Below are 25,886 nucleotides of genomic sequence, written 5' to 3' on the forward strand. Positions count from 1 at the left end.
GGGCCTGAGGAGGTGACTCTGTTCATTGAGGGGGGGCTTGTCAAGGCCGAGTGAACTGTGCAAGGACTCAGTGTCCCAGGAGCCCCCTCACGCATACTCACCTGGGCTGACTCCATCACCCGGCCCGCCCTCCCGCATCCGCCACCTTGAAAAGACCTGTTGAACATTTGACCAGTGGGAACCTGCCTTTGAGGAGTCTGTTTGTTTTTAAATCCCACAGTTGCTGTATTTCTGCCTGTCCGGAGCCCACTCCTCGCCGCACCCGCTGCGCGGGTGCCGCATCATCTTTGTGGGCCTGAGGAGGTGACTCTGTTCATTGAGGGGGAGCTTGTCAAGGCGGAGTGAACTGTGCAAGGACTCAGTGTCCCAGGAGCCCCCTCACGCATACACACCTGGGCTGACTCCATCGGCCGGCCCGCCCTCCTGCACCCGCAACCTTGAAAAGACCTGTTGAACATTTCACCAGTGGGAACCTGCCTTTGAGGAGTCTGTTTTTTTGCAATCCCACGTTGCTGTATTTCTGCCTATCCAGAGCCCACTCCTCGCCGCACCCGTTGCGCGGGTGCCGCATCGTCTGTGTGGGCCTGAGGAGGTGACTCTGTTCATTGAGGGGGAGCTTGTCAAGGTGGAGTGAACTGTGCCAGGACTCAGTGTACCAGGAGCCCCCGCACGCATACACACCTGGGCTGACTCCATCGCCCGGCCGGCCCTCCCGCACCCGCAACCTTGAAAAGACCTGTTGAACATTTGACCAGTGGGAACCTGCCTTTGAGGAGTCTGTTTTTTTGCAATCCCACCGTTGCTGTATTTCTGCCTGTCCGGATCCTACTCCTCGCCGCACCCGCTGCGCGGGTGCCTCATCGTCCGTGTGGGCCTGAGGAGGTGACTCTGTTCATTGAGGGGGAGCTTGTCAAGGCGGAGTGAACTGTGCCAGGACTCAGTGTCCCAGGAGCCCCCGCACGCATACACACCTGGGCTGACTCCATCGCCCGGCCCCGCCCTCCCGCACCCGCAACCTTGAAAAGACCTGTTGAACATTTGACCAGTGGGAACCTGCCTTTGAGGAGTCTGTTTTTTTGCAATCCCACAGTTACTGGATTTCTGCCTGTCCGGAGCCCACTCCTCGCCGCACCCGCTGCGCGGGTGCCGCATCGTCCGTGTGGGCCTGAGGAGGTGACTCTATTCATTGAGGGGGAGCTTGTCAAGGCGGAGTAAACTGTGCAAGGACTCAGTGTCCCAGGAGCCCCCTCACGCATACACACCTGGGCTGACTCCATCGCCCGGCCCGCCTTCCCGCACCCGCAACCTTGAAAAGACCTGTTGAACATTTGACCAGTGGGAACCTGCCTTTGAGGAGTCTGTTTTTTTGCAATCCCACCGTTGCTGTATTTCTGCCTGTCCGGAGCCCACTCCTCGCCGCACCCGCTGCGCGAGTGCCGCATCATCCGTGTGGGCCTGAGGAGGTGACTCTGTTCATTGAGGGGGAGCTTGTCAAGGCGGAGTGAACTGTGCAAGGACTCAGTGTCCCAGGAGCCCCCTCACGCATACACACCTGGGCTGACTCCATCACCCGGCCCGCCCTCCCGCACCCGCAACCTTGAAAAGACCTGTTGAACATTTGACCAGTGGGAACCTGCCTTTGAGGAGTCTGTTTTTTTTTAATCCCACCGTTGCTGTATTTCTGCCTGTCCGGAGCCCACTCCTTGCCGCACCCGCTGCGCGGGTGCCGCATCATCCGTGTGGGCCTGAGGAGGTGACTCTGTTCATTGAGGGGGAGCTTGTCAAGGCGGAGTGAACTGTGCAAGGACTCAGTGTCCCAGGAGCCCCCGCACGCATACACACCTGGGCTGACTCCCTTGCCCGGCCCCGCCCTCCCGCACCCGCAACCTTGAAAAGACCTGTTGAACATTTGACCAGTGGGAACCTGCCTTTGAGGAGTCTGTTTTTTTGCAACCCCACCGTTGCTGGATTTCTGCCTGTCCGGAGCCCACTCCTCGCCGCACCGTCCGTGTGGGCCTGAGGAGGTGACTCTGTTCATTGAGGGGGACCTTGTCAAGGCGGAGTGAACTGTGCAAGGACTCAGTGTCCCAGGAACCCCCTCATGCATACACACCTGGGTTGACTCCATCACCCGGCCCCGCCCTCCCGCACCCGCGACCTTGAAAAGACCTGTTGAACATTTGACCAGTGGGAACCTGCCTTTGAGGAGTCTGATTTTTTGCAATCCCACCGTTGCTGTATTTCTGCCTGTCCGGAGCCCACTCCTCGCCGCACCCGCTGCGCGGGTGCCGCATCATCCGTGTGGGCCTGAGGAGGTGGCTCTGTTCATTGAGGGGGAGCTTGTCAAGGCGGAGTGAACTGTGCAAGGACTCAGTGTCCCAGGAGCCCCCTCACGCATACACACCTGGGCTGACTCCATCACCCGGCCCCGCCCTCCCGCACCCGCGACCTTGAAAAGACCTGTTGAACATTTGACCAGTGGGAACCTGCCTTTGAGGAGTCTGTTTTTTTGCAATCCCACAGTTGCTGGATTTCTGCCTGTCCGGAGCCCACTCCTCGCCGCACCCGCTGCGCGGGTGCCGCATCGTCCGTGTGGGCCTGAGGAGGTGACTCTGTTCATTGAGGGGGAGCTTGTCAAGGCGGAGTGAACTTTGCAAGGACTCAGTGTCCCAGGAGCCCCCTCACGCATACACACCTGGGCTGACTCCATCGCCCGGCCCGCCCTCCCGCACCCGCAACCTTGAAAAGACCTGTTGAACATTTGACCAGTGGGAACCTGCCTTTGAGGAGTCTGTTTTTTTGCAATCCCACCGTTGCTGTATTTCTGCCTGTCCGGAGCCCACTCCTCTCCGCACCCGCTGCCCTAGTGCTGCATCATCCGTGTGGGCCTGAGGAGGTGACTCTGTTCATTGAGGGGGAGCTTGTCAAGGCAGAGTGAACTGTGCAAGGACTCAGTGTCCCAGGAGCCCCCTCACGCATACACACCTGGGCTGACTCCATCACCCGGCCCGCCCTCCCGCACCCGCGACCTTGAAAAGACCTGTTGAACATTTGACCAGTGGGAACCTGCCTTTGAGGAGTCTGTTTTTTTTTAATCCCACCATTGCTGTATTTCTGCCTGTCCGAAGCCCACTCCTCGCCGCACCCGCTGCGCGGGTGCCGCATCATCCGTGTGGGCCTGAGGAGGTGACTCTGTTCATTGAGGGGGAGCTTGTCAAGGCGGAGTGAACTGTGCAAGGACTCAGTGTCCCAGGAGCCCCCGCACGCATACACACCTGGCCTGACTCCATTGCCCGGCCCCGCCCTCCCGCACCCGCGACCTTGAAAAGACCTGTTGAACATTTGACCAGTGGGAACCTGCCTTTGAGGAGTCTGTTTTTTTGCAATCCCACAGTTGCTGGATTTCTGCCTGTCCGGAGCCCACTCCTCGCCGCACCCGCTGCGCGGGTGCCGCATCGTCCGTGTGGGCATGAGGAGGTGACTCTGTTCATTGAGGGGGAGCTTGTCAAGGCGGAGTGAACTGTGCAAGGACTCAGTGTCCCAGGAGCCCCCTCACGCATACACACCTGGGCTGACTCCATCGCCCGGCCCCGCCCTCCCGCACCCGCAACCTTGAAAAGACCTGTTGAACATTTGACCAATGGGAACCTGCCTTTGAGGAGTCTGTTTTTTTGCAATCCCACCGTTGCTGTATTTCTGCCTGTCCGGAGCCCACTCCTCTCCGCACCCGCTGCCCTAGTGCTGCATCATCCGTGTGGGCCTGAGGAGGTGACTCTGTTCATTGAGGGGGAGCTTGTCAAGGCGGAGTGAACTGTGCAAGGACTCAGTGTCCCAGGAGCCCCCTCACGCATACACACCTGGGCTGACTCCATCACCCGGCCCGCCCTCCCGCACCCGCGACCTTGAAAAGACCTGTTGAACATTTGACCAGTGGGAACCTGCCTTTGAGGAGTCTGTTTTTTTTTAATTCCACCGTTGCTGTATTTCTGCCTGTCCGAAGCCCACTCCTCGCCGCACCCGCTTCGCGGGTGCCGCATCATCCGTGTGGGCCTGAGGAGGTGACTCTGTTCATTGAGGGGGAGCTTGTCAAGGCGGAGTGAACTGTGCAAGGACTCAGTGTCCCAAGAGCCCCCGCACGCATACACACCTGGGCTGACTCCATTGCCCGGCCCCACCCTCCCGCACCCGCAACCTTGAAAAGACCTATTGAACATTTGACCAGTGGGAACCTGCCTTTCAGGAGTCTGTTTTTTTGCAATCCCACCGTTGCTGTATTTCTGCCTGTCCGGAGCCCACTCCTCGCCGCACCCGCTGCGCGGGTGCCTCATCGTCCGTGTGGGCCTGAGGAGGTGACTCTGTTCATTGAGGGGGAGCTTGTCAAGGCGGAGTGAACTGTGCCAGGACTCAGTGTCCCAGGAGCCCCCGCACGCATACACACCTGGGCTGACTCCATCGCCCGGCCCCGCCCTCCCGCAACCTTGAAAAGACCTGTTGAACATTTGACCAGTGGGAACCTGCCTTTGAGGAGTCTGTTTTTTTGCAATCCCACAGTTGCTGGATTTCTGCCTGTCCGGAGCCCACTCCTCGCCGCACCCGCTGCGCGGGTGCCGCATCGTCCGTGTGGGCCTGAGGAGGTGAATCTGTTCATTGAGGGGGGGCTTGTCAAGTCGGAGTGAACTGTGCAAGGACTCAGTGTCCCAGGAGCCCCCTCACGCATACACACCTGGGCTGACTCCATCGCCGGGCCCCGCCCTCCCGCACCCGCGACCTTGAAAAGACCTGTTGAACATTTGACCAGTGGGAACCTGCCTTTGAGGAGTTTGTTTTTTTGCAATCCCACCGTTGCCGGATTTCAGCCTGTCCGGAGCCCACTCCTCGCCGCACCGTCCGTGTGGGCCTGAGGAGGTGACTATGTTTATTGAGGGGGAGCTTGTCAAGGCGGAGTGAACTGTGCAAGGAGTCAGTGTCCCAGGAGCCCCCTGACACATACACACCTGGGCTGACTCCATCGCCCGGCCCCGCCCTCCCGCACCCGCGACCTTGAAAAGACCTGTTGAACATTTGACCAGTGGGAACCTGCCTTTGAGGAGTCTGTTTTTTTGCAATCCCACCGTTGCTGTATTTCTGCCTGTCCGGAGCCCACTCCTCGCCGCACCCGCTGCGCAGGTGCCACATCATCCGTGTGGGCCTGAGGAGGTGACTCTGTTCATTGATGGGGAGCTTGTCAAGGCGGAGTGAACTGTGCAAGGACTCAGTGTCCCAGGAGCCCCCTCATGCATACACACCTGGGCTGACTCCATCACCCGGCCCGCCCTCCCGCACCCGCGACCTTGAAAAGACCTATTGAACATTTGACCAGTGGGAACCTGCCTTTGAGGAGTCTGTTATTTTTGCAATCCCACCGTTGCTGTATTTCTGCCTGTCCGGAGCCCACTCCTCGCCGCACCCGCTGCGTGGGTGCCGCATCGTCCGTGTGAGCCTGAGGAGGTGACTCTGTTCATTGAGGGGGGGGCTTGTCAAGGCCGAGTGAACTGTGCAAGGACTCAGTGTCCCAGGAGCCCCCTCACGCATACACACCTGGGCTGACTCCATCACCCGGCCCGCCCTCCCGCATCCGCCACCTTGAAAAGACCTGTTGAACATTCGACCAGTGGGAACCTGCCTTTGAGGAGTCTGTTTGTTTTTTAATCCCACAGTTGCTGTATTTCTGCCTGTCCGGAGCCCACTCCTCGCCGCACCCGCTGCGCGGGTGCCGCATCATCTGTGTGGGCCTGAGGAGGTGACTCTGTTCATTGAGGGGGAGCTTGTCAAGGCGGAGTGAACTGTGCAAGGACTCAGTGTTCCAGGAGCCCCCTCACGCATACACACCTGGGTTGACTCCATCGGCCGGCCCGCCCTCCTGCACCCGCAACCTTGAAAAGACCTGTTGAACATTTCACCAGTGGGAACCTGCCTTTGAGGAGTCTGTTTTTTTGCAATCCCACGTTGCTGTATTTCTGCCTATCCGGAGCCCACTCCTCGCCGCACCCGTTGCGCGGGTGCCGCATCGTCCGTGTGGGCCTGAGGAGGTGACTCTGTTCATTGAGGGGGAGCTTGTCAAGGTGGAGTGAACTGTGCCAGGACTCAGTGTACCAGGAGCCCCCGCACGCATACACACCTGGGCTGACTCCATCGCCCGGCCGGCCCTCCCGCACCCGCAACCTTGAAAAGACCTGTTGAACATTTGACCAGTGGGAACCTGCCTTTGAGGAGTCTGTTTTTTTGCAATCCCACCGTTGCTGTATTTCTGCCTGTCCGGATCCCACTCCTCGCCGCACCCGCTGCGCGGGTGCCTCATCGTCCGTGTGGGCCTGAGGAGGTGACTCTGTTCATTGAGGGGGAGCTTGTCAAGGCGAAGTGAACTGTGCCAGGACTCAGTGTCCCAGGAGCCCCCGCACGCATACACACCTGGGCTGACTCCATCGCCCGGCCCCGCCCTCCCGCACCCGCAACCTTGAAAAGACCTGTTGAACATTTGACCAGTGGGAACCTGCCTTTGAGGAGTCTGTTTTTTTGCAATCCCACAGTTGCTGGATTTCTGCCTGTCCGGAGCCCACTCCTCGCCGCACCCGCTGCGCGGGTGCCGCATCGTCCGTGTGGGCCTGAGGAGGTGACTCTATTCATTGAGGGGGAGCTTGTCAAGGCGGAGTAAACTGTGCAAGGACTCAGTGTCCCAGGAGCCCCCTCACCCATACACACCTGGGCTGACTCCATCGCCCGGCCCCGCCTTCCCGCACCCGCAACCTTGAAAAGACCTGTTGAACATTTGACCAGTGGGAACCTGCCTTTGAGGAGTCTGTTTTTTTGCAATCCCACCGTTGCTGTATTTCTGCCTGTCCGGAGCCCACTCCTCGCCGCACCCGCTGCGCGAGTGCCGCATCATCCGTGTGGGCCTGAGGAGGTGACTCTGTTCATTGAGGGGGAGCTTGTCAAGGCGGAGTGAACTGTGCAAGGACTCAGTGTCCCAGGAGCCCCCTCACGCATACACACCTGGGCTGACTCCATCACCCGGCCCGCCCTCCCGCACCCGCAACCTTGAAAAGACCTGTTGAACATTTGACCAGTGGGAACCTGCCTTTGAGGAGTCTGTTTTTTTTTAATCCCACCGTTGCTGTATTTCTGCCTGTCCGGAGCACACTCCTTGCCGCACCCGCTGCGCGGGTGCCGCATCATCCGTGTGGGCCTGAGGAGGTGACTCTGTTCATTGAGGGGGAGCTTGTCAAGGCGGAGTGAACTGTGCAAGGACTCAGTGTCCCAGGAGCCCCCGCACGCATACACACCTGGGCTGACTCCATTGCCCGGCCCCGCCCTCCCGCACCCGCAACCTTGAAAAGACCTGTTGAACATTTGACCAGTGGGAACCTGCCTTTGAGGAGTCTGTTTTTTTGCAACCCCACCGTTGCTGGATTTCTGCCTGTCCGGAGCCCACTCCTCGCCGCACCGTCCGTGTGGGCCTGAGGAGGTGACTCTGTTCATTGAGGGGGACCTTGTCAAGGCGGAGTGAACTGTGCAAGGACTCAGTGTCCCAGGAACCCCCTCATGCATACACACCTGGGTTGACTCCATCACCCGGCCCCGCCCTCCCGCACCCGCGACCTTGAAAAGACCTGTTGAACATTTGACCAGTGGGAACCTGCCTTTGAGGAGTCTGTTTTTTTGCAATCCCACCGTTGCTGTATTTCTGCCTGTCCGGAGCCCACTCCTCGCCGCACCCGCTGCGCGGGTGCCGCATCATCCGTGTGGGCCTGAGGAGGTGGCTCTGCTCATTGAGGGGGAGCTTGTCAAGGCGGAGTGAACTGTGCAAGGACTCAGTGTCCCAGGAGCCCCCTCACGCATACACACCTGGGCTGACTCCATCACCCGGCCCCGCCCTCCCGCACCCGCGACCTTGAAAAGACCTGTTGAACATTTGACCAGTGGGAACCTGCCTTTGAGGAGTCTGTTTTTTTGCAATCCCACAGTTGCTGGATTCCTGCCTGTCCGGAGCCCACTCCTCGCCGCACCCGCTGCGCTGGTGCCGCATCGTCCGTGTGGGCCTGAGGAGGTGACTCTGTTCATTGAGGGGGAGCTTGTCAAGGCGGAGTGAACTGTGCAAGGACTCAGTGTCCCAGGAGCCCCCTCACGCATACACACCTGGGCTGACTCCATCGCCCGGCCCCGCCCTCCCGCACCCGCAACCTTGAAAAGACCTGTTGAACATTTGACCAGTGGGAACCTGCCTTTGAGGAGTCTGTTTTTTTGCAATCCCACCGTTGCTGTATTTCTGCCTGTCCGGAGCCCACTCCTCTCCGCACCCGCTGCCCTAGTGCTGCATCATCCGTGTGGGCCTGAGGAGGTGACTCTGTTCATTGAGGGGGAGCTTGTCAAGGCAGAGTGAACTGTGCTAGGACTCAGTGTCCCAGGAGCCCCCTCACGCATACACACCTGGGCTGACTCCATCACCCGGCCCGCCCTCCCGCACCCGCGACCTTGAAAAGACCTGTTGAACATTTGACCAGTGGGAACCTGCCTTTGAGGAGTCTGTTTTTTTTTAATCCCACCGTTGCTGTATTTCTGCCTGTCCGAAGCCCACTCCTCGCCGCACCCGCTGCGCGGGTGCCGCATCATCCGTGTGGGCCTGAGGAGGTGACTCTGTTCATTGAGGGGGAGCTTGTCAAGGCGGAGTGAACTGTGCAAGGACTCAGTGTCCCAGGAGCCCCCGCACGCATACACACCTGGCCTGACTCCATTGCCCGGCCCCGCCCTCCCGCACCCGCGACCTTGAAAAGACCTGTTGAACATTTGACCAGTGGGAACCTGCCTTTGAGGAGTCTGTTTTTTTGCAATCCCACAGTTGCTGGATTTCTGCCTGTCCGGAGCCCACTCCTCGCCGCACCCGCTGCGCGAGTGCCGCATCGTCCGTGTGTGCCTGAGGAGGTGACTCTGTTCATTGAGGGGGAGCTTGTCAAGGCGGAGTGAACTGTGCAAGGACTCAGTGTCCTAGGAGCCCCCTCACGCATACACACCTGGGCTGACTCCATCGCCGGGCCCCGCACTCCCGCACCCGCAACCTTGAAAAGACCTGTTGAACATTTGACCAGTGGGAATCTGCCTTTGAGGAGTCTGTTTTTTTGCAATCCCACCGTTGCTGTATTTCTGCCTGTCCGGAGCCCACTCCTCGCCGCACCCGCTGCGCGGGTGCCGCATCATCCGTGTGGGCCTGAGGAGGTGACTCTGTTCATTGAGGGGGAGCTTGTCAAGGCGGAGTGAACTGTGCAAGGACTCAGTGTCCCAAGAGCCCCCGCACGCATACACACCTGGGCTGACTCCATTGCCCGGCCCCACCCTCCCGCACCCGCAACCTTGAAAAGACCTATTGAACATTTGACCAGTGGGAACCTGCCTTTGAGGAGTCTGTTTTTTTGCAATCCCACCGTTGCTGTATTTCTGCCTGTCCGGAGCCCACTCCTCGCCGCACCCGCTGCGCGGGTGCCTCATCGTCCGTGTGGGCCTGAGGAGGTGACTCTGTTCATTGAGGGGGAGCTTGTCAAGGCGGAGTGAACTGTGCCAGGACTCAGTGTCCCAGGAGCCCCCGCACGCATACACACCTGGGCTGACTCCATCGCCCGGCCCCGCCCTCCCGCAACCTTGAAAAGACCTGTTGAACATTTGACCAGTGGCAACCTGCCTTTGAGGAGTCTGTTTTTTTGCAATCCCACAGTTGCTGGATTTCTGCCTGTCCGGAGCCCACTCCTCACCGCACCCGCTGCGCGGGTGCCGCATCGTCCGTGTGGGCCTGAGGAGGTGAATCTGTTCATTGAGGGGGGGCTTGTCAAGTCGGAGTGAACTGTGCAAGGACTCAGTGTCCCAGGAGCCCCCTCACGCATACACACCTGGGCTGACTCCATCGCCGGGCCCCGCCCTCCCGCACCCGCGACCTTGAAAAGACCTGTTGAACATTTGACCAGTGGGAACCTGCCTTTGAGGAGTTTGTTTTTTTGCAATCCCACCGTTGCCGGATTTCAGCCTGTCCGGAGCCCACTCCTCGCCGCACCGTCCGTGTGGGCCTGAGGAGGTGACTCTGTTCATTGAGGGGGAGCTTGTCAAGGCGGAGTGAACTGTGCAAGGACTCAGTGTCCCAGGAGCCCCCTCACGCATACACACCTGGGCTGACTCCATCGCCCGGCCCCGCCCTCCCGCACCCGCGACCTTGAAAAGACCTGTTGAACATTTGACCAGTGGGAACCTGCCTTTGAGGAGTCTGTTTTTTTGCAATCCCACCGTTGCTGTATTTCTGCCTGTCCGGAGCCCACTCCTCGCCGCACCCACTGCGCAGGTGCCGCATCATCCGTGTGGGCCTGAGGAGGTGACTCTGTTCATTGATGGGGAGCTTGTCAAGGCGGAGTGAACTGTGCAAGGACTCAGTGTCCCAGGAGCCCCCTCATGCATACACACCTGGGCTGACTCCATCACCCGGCCCGCCCTCCCGCACCCGCGACCTTGAAAAGACCTATTGAACATTTGACCAGTGGGAACCTGCCTTTGAGGAGTCTGTTATTTTTGCAATCCCACCGTTGCTGTATTTCTGCCTGTCCGGAGCCCACTCCTCGCCGCACCCTCTGCGTGGGTGCCGCATCGTCCGTGTGGGCCTGAGGAGGTGACTCTGTTCATTGAGGGGGGCTTGTCAAGGCCGAGTGAACTGTGCAAGGACTCAGTGTCCCAGGAGCCCCCTCACGCATACTCACCTGGGCTGACTCCATCACCCGGCCCGCCCTCCCGCATCCGCCACCTTGAAAAGACCTGTTGAACATTTGACCAGTGGGAACCTGCCTTTGAGGAGTCTGTTTGTTTTTAAATCCCACAGTTGCTGTATTTCTGCCTGTCCGGAGCCCACTCCTCGCCGCACCCGCTGCGCGGGTGCCGCATCATCTTTGTGGGCCTGAGGAGGTGACTCTGTTCATTGAGGGGGAGCTTGTCAAGGCGGAGTGAACTGTGCAAGGACTCAGTGTCCCAGGAGCCCCCTCACGCATACACACCTGGGCTGACTCCATCGGCCGGCCCGCCCTCCTGCACCCGCAACCTTGAAAAGACCTGTTGAACATTTCACCAGTGGGAACCTGCCTTTGAGGAGTCTGTTTTTTTGCAATCCCACGTTGCTGTATTTCTGCCTATCCAGAGCCCACTCCTCGCCGCACCCGTTGCGCGGGTGCCGCATCGTCTGTGTGGGCCTGAGGAGGTGACTCTGTTCATTGAGGGGGAGCTTGTCAAGGTGGAGTGAACTGTGCCAGGACTCAGTGTACCAGGAGCCCCCGCACGCATACACACCTGGGCTGACTCCATCGCCCGGCCGGCCCTCCCGCACCCGCAACCTTGAAAAGACCTGTTGAACATTTGACCAGTGGGAACCTGCCTTTGAGGAGTCTGTTTTTTTGCAATCCCACCGTTGCTGTATTTCTGCCTGTCCGGATCCTACTCCTCGCCGCACCCGCTGCGCGGGTGCCTCATCGTCCGTGTGGGCCTGAGGAGGTGACTCTGTTCATTGAGGGGGAGCTTGTCAAGGCGGAGTGAACTGTGCCAGGACTCAGTGTCCCAGGAGCCCCCGCACGCATACACACCTGGGCTGACTCCATCGCCCGGCCCCGCCCTCCCGCACCCGCAACCTTGAAAAGACCTGTTGAACATTTGACCAGTGGGAACCTGCCTTTGAGGAGTCTGTTTTTTTGCAATCCCACAGTTACTGGATTTCTGCCTGTCCGGAGCCCACTCCTCGCCGCACCCGCTGCGCGGGTGCCGCATCGTCCGTGTGGGCCTGAGGAGGTGACTCTATTCATTGAGGGGGAGCTTGTCAAGGCGGAGTAAACTGTGCAAGGACTCAGTGTCCCAGGAGCCCCCTCACGCATACACACCTGGGCTGACTCCATCGCCCGGCCCGCCTTCCCGCACCCGCAACCTTGAAAAGACCTGTTGAACATTTGACCAGTGGGAACCTGCCTTTGAGGAGTCTGTTTTTTTGCAATCCCACCGTTGCTGTATTTCTGCCTGTCCGGAGCCCACTCCTCGCCGCACCCGCTGCGCGAGTGCCGCATCATCCGTGTGGGCCTGAGGAGGTGACTCTGTTCATTGAGGGGGAGCTTGTCAAGGCGGAGTGAACTGTGCAAGGACTCAGTGTCCCAGGAGCCCCCTCACGCATACACACCTGGGCTGACTCCATCACCCGGCCCGCCCTCCCGCACCCGCAACCTTGAAAAGACCTGTTGAACATTTGACCAGTGGGAACCTGCCTTTGAGGAGTCTGTTTTTTTTTAATCCCACCGTTGCTGTATTTCTGCCTGTCCGGAGCCCACTCCTTGCCGCACCCGCTGCGCGGGTGCCGCATCATCCGTGTGGGCCTGAGGAGGTGACTCTGTTCATTGAGGGGGAGCTTGTCAAGGCGGAGTGAACTGTGCAAGGACTCAGTGTCCCAGGAGCCCCCGCACGCATACACACCTGGGCTGACTCCCTTGCCCGGCCCCGCCCTCCCGCACCCGCAACCTTGAAAAGACCTGTTGAACATTTGACCAGTGGGAACCTGCCTTTGAGGAGTCTGTTTTTTTGCAACCCCACCGTTGCTGGATTTCTGCCTGTCCGGAGCCCACTCCTCGCCGCACCGTCCGTGTGGGCCTGAGGAGGTGACTCTGTTCATTGAGGGGGACCTTGTCAAGGCGGAGTGAACTGTGCAAGGACTCAGTGTCCCAGGAACCCCCTCATGCATACACACCTGGGTTGACTCCATCACCCGGCCCCGCCCTCCCGCACCCGCGACCTTGAAAAGACCTGTTGAACATTTGACCAGTGGGAACCTGCCTTTGAGGAGTCTGATTTTTTGCAATCCCACCGTTGCTGTATTTCTGCCTGTCCGGAGCCCACTCCTCGCCGCACCCGCTGCGCGGGTGCCGCATCATCCGTGTGGGCCTGAGGAGGTGGCTCTGTTCATTGAGGGGGAGCTTGTCAAGGCGGAGTGAACTGTGCAAGGACTCAGTGTCCCAGGAGCCCCCTCACGCATACACACCTGGGCTGACTCCATCACCCGGCCCCGCCCTCCCGCACCCGCGACCTTGAAAAGACCTGTTGAACATTTGACCAGTGGGAACCTGCCTTTGAGGAGTCTGTTTTTTTGCAATCCCACAGTTGCTGGATTTCTGCCTGTCCGGAGCCCACTCCTCGCCGCACCCGCTGCGCGGGTGCCGCATCGTCCGTGTGGGCCTGAGGAGGTGACTCTGTTCATTGAGGGGGAGCTTGTCAAGGCGGAGTGAACTTTGCAAGGACTCAGTGTCCCAGGAGCCCCCTCACGCATACACACCTGGGCTGACTCCATCGCCCGGCCCGCCCTCCCGCACCCGCAACCTTGAAAAGACCTGTTGAACATTTGACCAGTGGGAACCTGCCTTTGAGGAGTCTGTTTTTTTGCAATCCCACCGTTGCTGTATTTCTGCCTGTCCGGAGCCCACTCCTCTCCGCACCCGCTGCCCTAGTGCTGCATCATCCGTGTGGGCCTGAGGAGGTGACTCTGTTCATTGAGGGGGAGCTTGTCAAGGCAGAGTGAACTGTGCAAGGACTCAGTGTCCCAGGAGCCCCCTCACGCATACACACCTGGGCTGACTCCATCACCCGGCCCGCCCTCCCGCACCCGCGACCTTGAAAAGACCTGTTGAACATTTGACCAGTGGGAACCTGCCTTTGAGGAGTCTGTTTTTTTTTAATCCCACCATTGCTGTATTTCTGCCTGTCCGAAGCCCACTCCTCGCCGCACCCGCTGCGCGGGTGCCGCATCATCCGTGTGGGCCTGAGGAGGTGACTCTGTTCATTGAGGGGGAGCTTGTCAAGGCGGAGTGAACTGTGCAAGGACTCAGTGTCCCAGGAGCCCCCGCACGCATACACACCTGGCCTGACTCCATTGCCCGGCCCCGCCCTCCCGCACCCGCGACCTTGAAAAGACCTGTTGAACATTTGACCAGTGGGAACCTGCCTTTGAGGAGTCTGTTTTTTTGCAATCCCACAGTTGCTGGATTTCTGCCTGTCCGGAGCCCACTCCTCGCCGCACCCGCTGCGCGGGTGCCGCATCGTCCGTGTGGGCCTGAGGAGGTGACTCTGTTCATTGAGGGGGAGCTTGTCAAGGCGGAGTGAACTGTGCAAGGACTCAGTGTCCCAGGAGCCCCCTCACGCATACACACCTGGGCTGACTCCATCGCCCGGCCCCGCCCTCCCGCACCCGCAACCTTGAAAAGACCTGTTGAACATTTGACCAATGGGAACCTGCCTTTGAGGAGTCTGTTTTTTTGCAATCCCACCGTTGCTGTATTTCTGCCTGTCCGGAGCCCACTCCTCTCCGCACCCGCTGCCCTAGTGCTGCATCATCCGTGTGGGCCTGAGGAGGTGACTCTGTTCATTGAGGGGGAGCTTGTCAAGGCGGAGTGAACTGTGCAAGGACTCAGTGTCCCAGGAGCCCCCTCACGCATACACACCTGGGCTGACTCCATCACCCGGCCCGCCCTCCCGCACCCGCGACCTTGAAAAGACCTGTTGAACATTTGACCAGTGGGAACCTGCCTTTGAGGAGTCTGTTTTTTTTTAATTCCACCGTTGCTGTATTTCTGCCTGTCCGAAGCCCACTCCTCGCCGCACCCGCTTCGCGGGTGCCGCATCATCCGTGTGGGCCTGAGGAGGTGACTCTGTTCATTGAGGGGGAGCTTGTCAAGGCGGAGTGAACTGTGCAAGGACTCAGTGTCCCAAGAGCCCCCGCACGCATACACACCTGGGCTGACTCCATTGCCCGGCCCCACCCTCCCGCACCCGCAACCTTGAAAAGACCTATTGAACATTTGACCAGTGGGAACCTGCCTTTCAGGAGTCTGTTTTTTTGCAATCCCACCGTTGCTGTATTTCTGCCTGTCCGGAGCCCACTCCTCGCCGCACCCGCTGCGCGGGTGCCTCATCGTCCGTGTGGGCCTGAGGAGGTGACTCTGTTCATTGAGGGGGAGCTTGTCAAGGCGGAGTGAACTGTGCCAGGACTCAGTGTCCCAGGAGCCCCCGCACGCATACACACCTGGGCTGACTCCATCGCCCGGCCCCGCCCTCCCGCAACCTTGAAAAGACCTGTTGAACATTTGACCAGTGGGAACCTGCCTTTGAGGAGTCTGTTTTTTTGCAATCCCACAGTTGCTGGATTTCTGCCTGTCCGGAGCCCACTCCTCGCCGCACCCGCTGCGCGGGTGCCGCATCGTCCGTGTGGGCCTGAGGAGGTGAATCTGTTCATTGAGGGGGGGCTTGTCAAGTCGGAGTGAACTGTGCAAGGACTCAGTGTCCCAGGAGCCCCCTCACGCATACACACCTGGGCTGACTCCATCGCCGGGCCCCGCCCTCCCGCACCCGCGACCTTGAAAAGACCTGTTGAACATTTGACCAGTGGGAACCTGCCTTTGAGGAGTTTGTTTTTTTGCAATCCCACCGTTGCCGGATTTCAGCCTGTCCGGAGCCCACTCCTCGCCGCACCGTCCGTGTGGGCCTGAGGAGGTGACTATGTTTATTGAGGGGGAGCTTGTCAAGGCGGAGTGAACTGTGCAAGGAGTCAGTGTCCCAGGAGCCCCCTGACACATACACACCTGGGCTGACTCCATCGCCCGGCCCCGCCCTCCCGCACCCGCGACCTTGAAAAGACCTGTTGAACATTTGACCAGTGGGAACCTGCCTTTGAGGAGTCTGTTTTTTTGCAATCCCACCGTTGCTGTATTTCTGCCTGTCCGGAGCCCACTCCTCGCCGCACCCGCTGCGCAGGTGCCACATCATCCGTGTGGGCCTGAGGAGGTGACTCTGTTCATTGATGGGGAGCTTGTCAAGGCGGAGTGAACTGTGCAAGGACTCAGTGTCCCAGGAGCCCCCTCATGCATACACACCTGGGCTGACTCCATCACCCGGCCCGCCCTCCCGCACCCGCGACCTTGAAAAGACCTATTGAACATTTGACCAGTGGGAACCTGCCTTTGAGGAGTCTGTTATTTTTGCAATCCCACCGTTGCTGTATTTCTGCCTGTCCGGAGCCCACTCCTCGCCGCACCCGCTGCGTGGGTGCCGCATCGTCCGTGTGGGCCTGAGGAGGTGACTCTGTTCATTGAGGGGGGGGCTTGTCAAGGCCGAGTGAACTGTGCAAGGACTCAGTGTCCCAGGAGCCCCCTCACGCATACACACCTGGGCTGACTCCATCACCCGGCCCGCCCTCCCGCATCCGCCACCTTGAAAAGACCTGTTGAACATTTGACCAGTGGGAACCTGCCTTTGAGGAGTCTGTTTGTTTTTTAATCCCACAGTTGCTGTATTTCTGCCTGTCCGGAGCCCACTCCTCGCCGCACCCGCTGCGCGGGTGCCGCATCATCTGTGTGGGCCTGAGGAGGTGACTCTGTTCATTGAGGGGGAGCTTGTCAAGGCGGAGTGAACTGTGCAAGGACTCAGTGTTCCAGGAGCCCCCTCACGCATACACACCTGGGTTGACTCCATCGGCCGGCCCGCCCTCCTGCACCCGCAACCTTGAAAAGACCTGTTGAACATTTCACCAGTGGGAACCTGCCTTTGAGGAGTCTGTTTTTTTGCAATCCCACGTTGCTGTATTTCTGCCTATCCGGAGCCCACTCCTCGCCGCACCCGTTGCGCGGGTGCCGCATCGTCCGTGTGGGCCTGAGGAGGTGACTCTGTTCATTGAGGGGGAGCTTGTCAAGGTGGAGTGAACTGTGCCAGGACTCAGTGTACCAGGAGCCCCCGCACGCATACACACCTGGGCTGACTCCATCGCCCGGCCGGCCCTCCCGCACCCGCAACCTTGAAAAGACCTGTTGAACATTTGACCAGTGGGAACCTGCCTTTGAGGAGTCTGTTTTTTTGCAATCCCACCGTTGCTGTATTTCTGCCTGTCCGGATCCCACTCCTCGCCGCACCCGCTGCGCGGGTGCCTCATCGTCCGTGTGGGCCTGAGGAGGTGACTCTGTTCATTGAGGGGGAGCTTGTCAAGGCGAAGTGAACTGTGCCAGGACTCAGTGTCCCAGGAGCCCCCGCACGCATACACACCTGGGCTGACTCCATCGCCCGGCCCCGCCCTCCCGCACCCGCAACCTTGAAAAGACCTGTTGAACATTTGACCAGTGGGAACCTGCCTTTGAGGAGTCTGTTTTTTTGCAATCCCACAGTTGCTGGATTTCTGCCTGTCCGGAGCCCACTCCTCGCCGCACCCGCTGCGCGGGTGCCGCATCGTCCGTGTGGGCCTGAGGAGGTGACTCTATTCATTGAGGGGGAGCTTGTCAAGGCGGAGTAAACTGTGCAAGGACTCAGTGTCCCAGGAGCCCCCTCACCCATACACACCTGGGCTGACTCCATCGCCCGGCCCCGCCTTCCCGCACCCGCAACCTTGAAAAGACCTGTTGAACATTTGACCAGTGGGAACCTGCCTTTGAGGAGTCTGTTTTTTTGCAATCCCACCGTTGCTGTATTTCTGCCTGTCCGGAGCCCACTCCTCGCCGCACCCGCGCAGCGAGTGCCGCATCATCCGTGTGGGCCTGAGGAGGTGACTCTGTTCATTGAGGGGGAGCTTGTCAAGGCGGAGTGAACTGTGCAAGGACTCAGTGTCCCAGGAGCCCCCTCACGCATACACACCTGGGCTGACTCCATCACCCGGCCCGCCCTCCCGCACCCGCAACCTTGAAAAGACCTGTTGAACATTTGACCAGTGGGAACCTGCCTTTGAGGAGTCTGTTTTTTTTTAATCCCACCGTTGCTGTATTTCTGCCTGTCCGGAGCACACTCCTTGCCGCACCCGCTGCGCGGGTGCCGCATCATCCGTGTGGGCCTGAGGAGGTGACTCTGTTCATTGAGGGGGAGCTTGTCAAGGCGGAGTGAACTGTGCAAGGACTCAGTGTCCCAGGAGCCCCCGCACGCATACACACCTGGGCTGACTCCATTGCCCGGCCCCGCCCTCCCGCACCCGCAACCTTGAAAAGACCTGTTGAACATTTGACCAGTGGGAACCTGCCTTTGAGGAGTCTGTTTTTTTGCAACCCCACCGTTGCTGGATTTCTGCCTGTCCGGAGCCCACTCCTCGCCGCACCGTCCGTGTGGGCCTGAGGAGGTGACTCTGTTCATTGAGGGGGACCTTGTCAAGGCGGAGTGAACTGTGCAAGGACTCAGTGTCCCAGGAACCCCCTCATGCATACACACCTGGGTTGACTCCATCACCCGGCCCCGCCCTCCCGCACCCGCGACCTTGAAAAGACCTGTTGAACATTTGACCAGTGGGAACCTGCCTTTGAGGAGTCTGTTTTTTTGCAATCCCACCGTTGCTGTATTTCTGCCTGTCCGGAGCCCACTCCTCGCCGCACCCGCTGCGCGGGTGCCGCATCATCCGTGTGGGCCTGAGGAGGTGGCTCTGCTCATTGAGGGGGAGCTTGTCAAGGCGGAGTGAACTGTGCAAGGACTCAGTGTCCCAGGAGCCCCCTCACGCATACACACCTGGGCTGACTCCATCACCCGGCCCCGCCCTCCCGCACCCGCGACCTTGAAAAGACCTGTTGAACATTTGACCAGTGGGAACCTGCCTTTGAGGAGTCTGTTTTTTTGCAATCCCACAGTTGCTGGATTCCTGCCTGTCCGGAGCCCACTCCTCGCCGCACCCGCTGCGCTGGTGCCGCATCGTCCGTGTGGGCCTGAGGAGGTGACTCTGTTCATTGAGGGGGAGCTTGTCAAGGCGGAGTGAACTGTGCAAGGACTCAGTGTCCCAGGAGCCCCCTCACGCATACACACCTGGGCTGACTCCATCGCCCGGCCCCGCCCTCCCGCACCCGCAACCTTGAAAAGACCTGTTGAACATTTGACCAGTGGGAACCTGCCTTTGAGGAGTCTGTTTTTTTGCAATCCCACCGTTGCTGTATTTCTGCCTGTCCGGAGCCCACTCCTCTCCGCACCCGCTGCCCTAGTGCTGCATCATCCGTGTGGGCCTGAGGAGGTGACTCTGTTCATTGAGGGGGAGCTTGTCAAGGCAGAGTGAACTGTGCTAGGACTCAGTGTCCCAGGAGCCCCCTCACGCATACACACCTGGGCTGACTCCATCACCCGGCCCGCCCTCCCGCACCCGCGACCTTGAAAAGACCTGTTGAACATTTGACCAGTGGGAACCTGCCTTTGAGGAGTCTGTTTTTTTTTAATCCCACCGTTGCTGTATTTCTGCCTGTCCGAAGCCCACTCCTCGCCGCACCCGCTGCGCGGGTGCCGCATCATCCGTGTGGGCCTGAGGAGGTGACTCTGTTCATTGAGGGGGAGCTTGTCAAGGCGGAGTGAACTGTGCAAGGACTCAGTGTCCCAGGAGCCCCCGCACGCATACACACCTGGCCTGACTCCATTGCCCGGCCCCGCCCTCCCGCACCCGCGACCTTGAAAAGACCTGTTGAACATTTGACCAGTGGGAACCTGCCTTTGAGGAGTCTGTTTTTTTGCAATCCCACAGTTGCTGGATTTCTGCCTGTCCGGAGCCCACTCCTCGCCGCACCCGCTGCGCGAGTGCCGCATCGTCCGTGTGTGCCTGAGGAGGTGACTCTGTTCATTGAGGGGGAGCTTGTCAAGGCGGAGTGAACTGTGCAAGGACTCAGTGTCCTAGGAGCCCCCTCACGCATACACACCTGGGCTGACTCCATCGCCGGGCCCCGCACTCCCGCACCCGCAACCTTGAAAAGACCTGTTGAACATTTGACCAGTGGGAATCTGCCTTTGAGGAGTCTGTTTTTTTGCAATCCCACCGTTGCTGTATTTCTGCCTGTCCGGAGCCCACTCCTCGCCGCACCCGCTGCGCGGGTGCCGCATCATCCGTGTGGGCCTGAGGAGGTGACTCTGTTCATTGAGGGGGAGCTTGTCAAGGCGTAGTGAACTGTGCAAGGACTCAGTGTCCCAGGAGCCCCCTCACGCATACACACCTGGGCTGACTCCATCACCCGGCCCCGCCCTCCCACACCCGCGACCTTGAAAAGACCTGTTGAACATTTGACCAGTGGGAACCTGCCTTTGAGGAGTCTGTTTTTTTGCAATCCCACCGTTGCTGTATTTCTGCCTGTCGGGAGCCCACTCCTCTCCGCACCCGCTGCCCTAGTGCTGCATCATCCGTGTGGGCCTGAGGAGGTGACTCTGTTCATTGAGGGGGAGCTTGTCAAGGCAGAGTGAACTGTGCAAGGACTCAGTGTCCCAGGAGCCCCCTCACGCATACACACCTGGGCTGACTCCATCACCCGGCCCGCCCTCCCGCACCCGCGACCTTGAAAAGACCTGTTGAACATTTGACCAGTGGGAACCTGCCTTTGAGGAGTCTGTTTTTTTTTAATCCCACCGTTGCTGTATTTCTGCCTGTCCGAAGCCCACTCCTCGCCGCACCCGCTGCGCGGGTGCCGCATCATCCGTGTGGGCCTGAGGAGGTGACTCTGTTCATTGAGGGGGAGCTTGTCAAGGCGGAGTGAACTGTGCAAGGACTCAGTGTCCCAGGAGCCCCCGCACGCATACACACCTGGCCTGACTCCATTGCCCGGCCCCGCCCTCCCGCACCCGCGACCTTGAAAAGACCTGTTGAACATTTGACCAGTGGGAACCTGCCTTTGAGGAGTCTGTTTTTTTGCAATCCCACCGTTGCTGGATTTCTGCCTGTCCGGAGCCCACTCCTCGCCGCACCGTCCGTGTGGGCCTGAGGAGGTGACTCTGTTCATTGAGGGGGAGCTTGTCAAGGCGGAGTGAACTGTGCAAGGACTCAGTGTCCCAGGAGCCCCCTCATGCATACACACCTGGGCTGACTCCATCACCCGGCCCCCCCCTCCCGCACCCGCGACCTTGAAAAGACCTGTTGAACATTTGACCAGTGGGAACCTGCCTTTGAGGAGTCTGTTTTTTTGCAATCCCACCGTTGCTGTATTTCTGCCTGTTCGGAGCCCACTCCTCGCCGCACCCGCTGCGCGGGTGCCGCATCATCCGTGTGGGCCTGAGGAGGTGACTCTGTTCATTGAGGGGGAGCTTGTCAAGGCGGAGTGAACTGTGCAAGGACTCAGTGTCCCAGGAGCCCCCTCACGCATACACACCTGGGCTGACTCCATCACCCGGCCCCGCCCTCCCGCACCCGCGACCTTGAAAAGACCTGTTGAACATTTGACCAGTGGGAACCTGCCTTTGAGGAGTCTGTTTTTTTGCAATCCCACAGTTGCTGGATTTCTGCCTGTCCGGAGCCCACTCCTCGCCGCACCCGCTGCGCGAGTGCCGCATCGTCCGTGTGTGCCTGAGGAGGTGACTCTGTTCATTGAGGGGGAGCTTGTCAAGGCGGAGTGAACTGTGCAAGGACTCAGTGTCCTAGGAGCCCCCTCACGCATACACACCTGGGCTGACTCCATCGCCCGGCCCCGCACTCCCGCACCCGCAACCTTGAAAAGACCTGTTGAACATTTGACCAGTGGGAATCTGCCTTTGAGGAGTCTGTTTTTTTGCAATCCCACCGTTGCTGTATTTCTGCCTGTCCGGAGCCCACTCCTCGCCGCACCCGCTGCGCGGGTGCCGCATCATCCGTGTGGGCCTGAGGAGGTGACTCTGTTCATTGAGGGGGAGCTTGTCAAGGCGTAGTGAACTGTGCAAGGACTCAGTGTCCCAGGAGCCCCCTCACGCATACACACCTGGGCTGACTCCATCACCCGGCCCCGCCCTCCCACACCCGCGACCTTGAAAAGACCTGTTGAACATTTGACCAGTGGGAACCTGCCTTTGAGGAGTCTATTTTTTTTTTAATCCCACCGTTGCTGTATTTCTGCCTGTCCGGAGCCCACTCCTCGCCGCACCCGCTGCGCGGGTGCCGCATCATCCGTGTGGGCCTGAGGAGGTGACTCTGTTCATTGAGGGGGAGCTTGTCAAGGCGGAGTGAACTGTGCAAGGACTCAGTGTCCCAGGAGCCCCCGCACGCATACACACCTGGGCTGACTCCATTGCCCGGCCCCGCCCTCCCGCACCCGCAACCTTGAAAAGACCTGTTGAACATTTGACCAGTGGGAACCTGCCTTTGAGGAGTCTGTTTTTTTGCAATCCCACAGTTGCTGGATTTCTGCCTGTCCGGAGCCCACTCCTCGCCGCACCGTCCGTGTGGGCCTGAGGAGGTGACTCTGTTCATTGAGGGGGAGCTTGTCAAGGTGGAGTGAACTGTGCAAGGACTCAGTGTCCCAGGAGCCCCCGCACGCATACACACCTGGGCTGACTCCATTGCCCGGCCCCGCCCTCCCGCACCTGCAACCTTGAAAAGACCTATTGAACATTTGACCAGTGGGAACCTGCCTTTGAGGAGTCTGTTATTTTTGCAATCCCACCGTTGCTGTATTTCTGCCTGTCCGGAGCCCACTCCTCGCCGCACCCGCTGCGTGGGTGCCGCATCGTCCGTGTGGGCCTGAGGAGGTTACTCTGTTCATTGAGGGGGGGCTTGTCAAGGCGGAGTGAACTGTGCAAGGACTCAGTGTCCCAGGAGCCTCCTCACGCATACACACCTGGGCTGACTCCATCGCCCGGCCCCGCCCTCCCGCACCCGCGACCTTGAAAAGACCTGTTGAACATTTGACCAGTGGGAACCTGCCTTTGAGGAGTTTGTTTTTTTGCAATCCCACCGTTGCTGTATTTCTGCCTGTCCGGAGCCCACTCCTCGCCGCACCCGCTGCGCGGGTGCCGCATCATCTGTGTGGGCCTGAGGAGGTGACTCTGTTCATTGAGGGGGAGCTTTTCAAGGCAGAGTGAACTGTGCAAGGACTCAGTGTCCCAGGAGCCCCCTCACGCATACACACCTGGGCTGACTCCATCACCCGGCCCGCCCTCCCGCACCCGCGACCTTGAAAAGACCTGTTGAACATTTGACTAATGGGAACCTGCCTTTGAGGAGTCTGTTTTTTTGCAATCCCACCGTTGCTGTATTTCTGCCTGTCCGGAGCCCACTCCTCTCCGCACCCGCTGCCCTAGTGCTGCATCATCCGTGTGGGCCTGAGGAGGTGACTCTGTTCATTGAGGGGGAGCTTGTCAAGGCAGAGTGAACTGTGCAAGGACTCAGTGTCCCAGGAGCCCCCTCACGCATACACACCTGGGCTGACTCCATCACCCGGCCCGCCCTCCCGCACCCGCGACCTTGAAAAGACCTGTTGAACATTTGACCAGTGGGAACCTGCCTTTGAGGAGTCTGTTTTTTTTTAATCCCACCGTTGCTGTATTTCTGCCTGTCCGGAGCCCACTCCTCGCCGCACCCGCTGCGCGGGTGCCGCATCATCCGTGTGGGCCTGAGGAGGTGACTCGGTTCATTGAGGGGGAGCTTGTCAAGGCGGAGTGAACTGTGCAAGGACTTAGTGTCCCAGGAGCCCCCGCACGCATACACACCTGGCCTGACTCCATTGCCCGGCCCCGCCCTCCCGCACCCGCGACCTTGAAAAGACCTGTTGAACATTTGACCAGTGGGAACCTGCCTTTGAGGAGTCTGTTTTTTTGCAATCCCACAGTTGCTGGATTTCTGCCTGTCCGGAGCCCACTCCTCGCCGCACCCGCTGCGCGGGTGCCGCATCGTCCGTGTGGGCCTGAGGAGGTGACTCTGTTCATTGAGGGGGAGCTTGTCAAGGCGGAGTGAACTGTGCAAGGACTCAGTGTCCCAGGAGCCCCCTCACGCATACACACCTGGGCTGACTCCATCGCCCGGCCCCGCCCTCCCGCACCCGCAACCTTGAAAAGACCTGTTGAACATTTGACCAGTGGGAACCTGCCTTTGAGGAGTCTGTTTTTTTGCAATCCCACCGTTGCTGTATTTCTGCCTGTCCGGAGCCCACTCCTCTCCGCACCCGCTGCCCTAGTGCTGCATCATCCGTGTGGGCCTGAGGAGGTGACTCTGTTCATTGAGGGGGAGCTTGTCAAGGCGGAGTGAACTGTGCAAGGACTCAGTGTCCCAGGAGCCCCCTCACGCATACACACCTGGGCTGACTCCATCACCCGGCCCGCCCTCCCGCACCCGCGACCTTGAAAAGACCTGTTGAACATTTGACCAGTGGGAACCTGCCTTTGAGGAGTCTGTTTTTTTTTAATCCCACCGTTGCTGTATTTCTGCCTGTCCGAAGCCCACTCCTTGCCGCACCCGCTGCGCGGATGCCGCATCATCCGTGTGGGCCTGAGGAGGTGACTCTGTTCATTGAGGGGGAGCTTGTCAAGGCGGAGTGAACTGTGCAAGGACTCAGTGTCCCAGGAGCCCCCGCACGCATACACACCTGGCCTGACTCCATTGCCCGGCCCCGCCCTCCCGCACCCGCAACCTTGAAAAGACCTGTTGAACATTTGACTAGTGGGAACCTGCCTTTGAGGAGTCTGTTTTTTTGCAATCCCACCGTTGCTGTATTTCTGCCTGTCCGGAGCCCACTCCTCGCCGCACCGTCTGTGTGGGCCTGAGGAGGTGACTCTGTTCATTGAGGGGGAGCTTGTCAAGGCGGAGTGAACTGTGCAAGGACTCAGTGTCCCAGGAGCCCCCTCACGCATACACACCTGGGCTGACTCCATCGGCCGGCCCGCCCTCCTGCACCCGCAACCTTGAAAAGACATGTTGAACATTTCACCAGTGGGAACCTGCCTTTGAGGAGTCTGTTTTTTTGCAATCCCACGTTGCTGTATTTCTGCCTATCCGGAGCCCACTCCTCGCCGCACCCGTTGCGCGGGTGCCGCATCGTCCGTGTGGGCCTGAGGAGGTGACTCTGTTCATTGAGGGGGAGCTTGTCAAGGTGGAGTGAACTGTGCCAGGACTCAGTGTACCAGGAGCCCCCGCACGCATACACACCTGGGCTGACTCCATCGCCCGGCCGGCCCTCCCGCACCCGCAACCTTGAAAAGACCTGTTGAACATTTGACCAGTGGGAACCTGCCTTTGAGGAGTCTGTTTTTTTTGCAATCCCACCGTTGCTGTATTTCTGCCTGTCTGGATCCCACTCCTCGCCGCACCCGCTGCGCGGGTGCCTCATCGTCCGTGTGGGCCTGAGGAGGTGACTCTGTTCATTGAGGGGGAGCTTGTCAAGGCGGAGTGAACTGTGCCAGGACTCAGTGTCCCAGGAGCCCCCGCACGCATACACACCTGGGCTGACTCCATCGCCCGGCCCCGCCCTCCCGCACCCGCAACCTTGAAAAGACCTGTTGAACATTTGACCAGTGGGAACCTGCCTTTGAGGAGTCTGTTTTTTTGCAATCCCACAGTTGCTGGATTTCTGCCTGTCCGGAGCCCACTCCTCGCCGCACCCGCTGCGCGGGTGCCGCATCGTCTGTGTGGGCCTGAGGAGGTGACTCTATTCATTGAGGGGGAGCTTGTCAAGGCGGAGTAAACTGTGCAAGGACTCAGTGTCCCAGGAGCCCCCTCACGCATACACACCTGGGCTGACTCCATCACCCGGCCCGCCCTCCCGCACCCGCAACCTTGAAAAGACCTGTTGAACATTTGACCAGTGGGAACCTGCCTTTGAGGAGTCTGTTTTTTTTTAATCCCACCGTTGCTGTATTTCTGCCTGTCCGGAGCCCACTCCTTGCCGCACCCGCTGCGCGGGTGCCGCATCATCCGTGTGGGCCTGAGGAGGTGACTCTGTTCATTGAGGGGGAGCTTGTCAAGGCGGAGTGAACTGTGCAAGGACTCAGTGTCCCAGGAGCCCCCGTACGCATACACACCGGGGCTGACTCCATTGCCCGGCCCCGCCCTCCCGCACCCGCAACCTTGAAAAGACCTGTTGAACATTTGACCAGTGGGAACCTGCCTTTGAGGAGTCTGTTTTTTTGCAACCCCACCGTTGCTGGATTTCTGC

Source organism: Lissotriton vulgaris, chromosome 6 (assembly GCF_964263255.1).
Source record: "Lissotriton vulgaris chromosome 6, aLisVul1.2, whole genome shotgun sequence".
NCBI lineage: Eukaryota > Metazoa > Chordata > Amphibia > Caudata > Salamandridae > Lissotriton > Lissotriton vulgaris.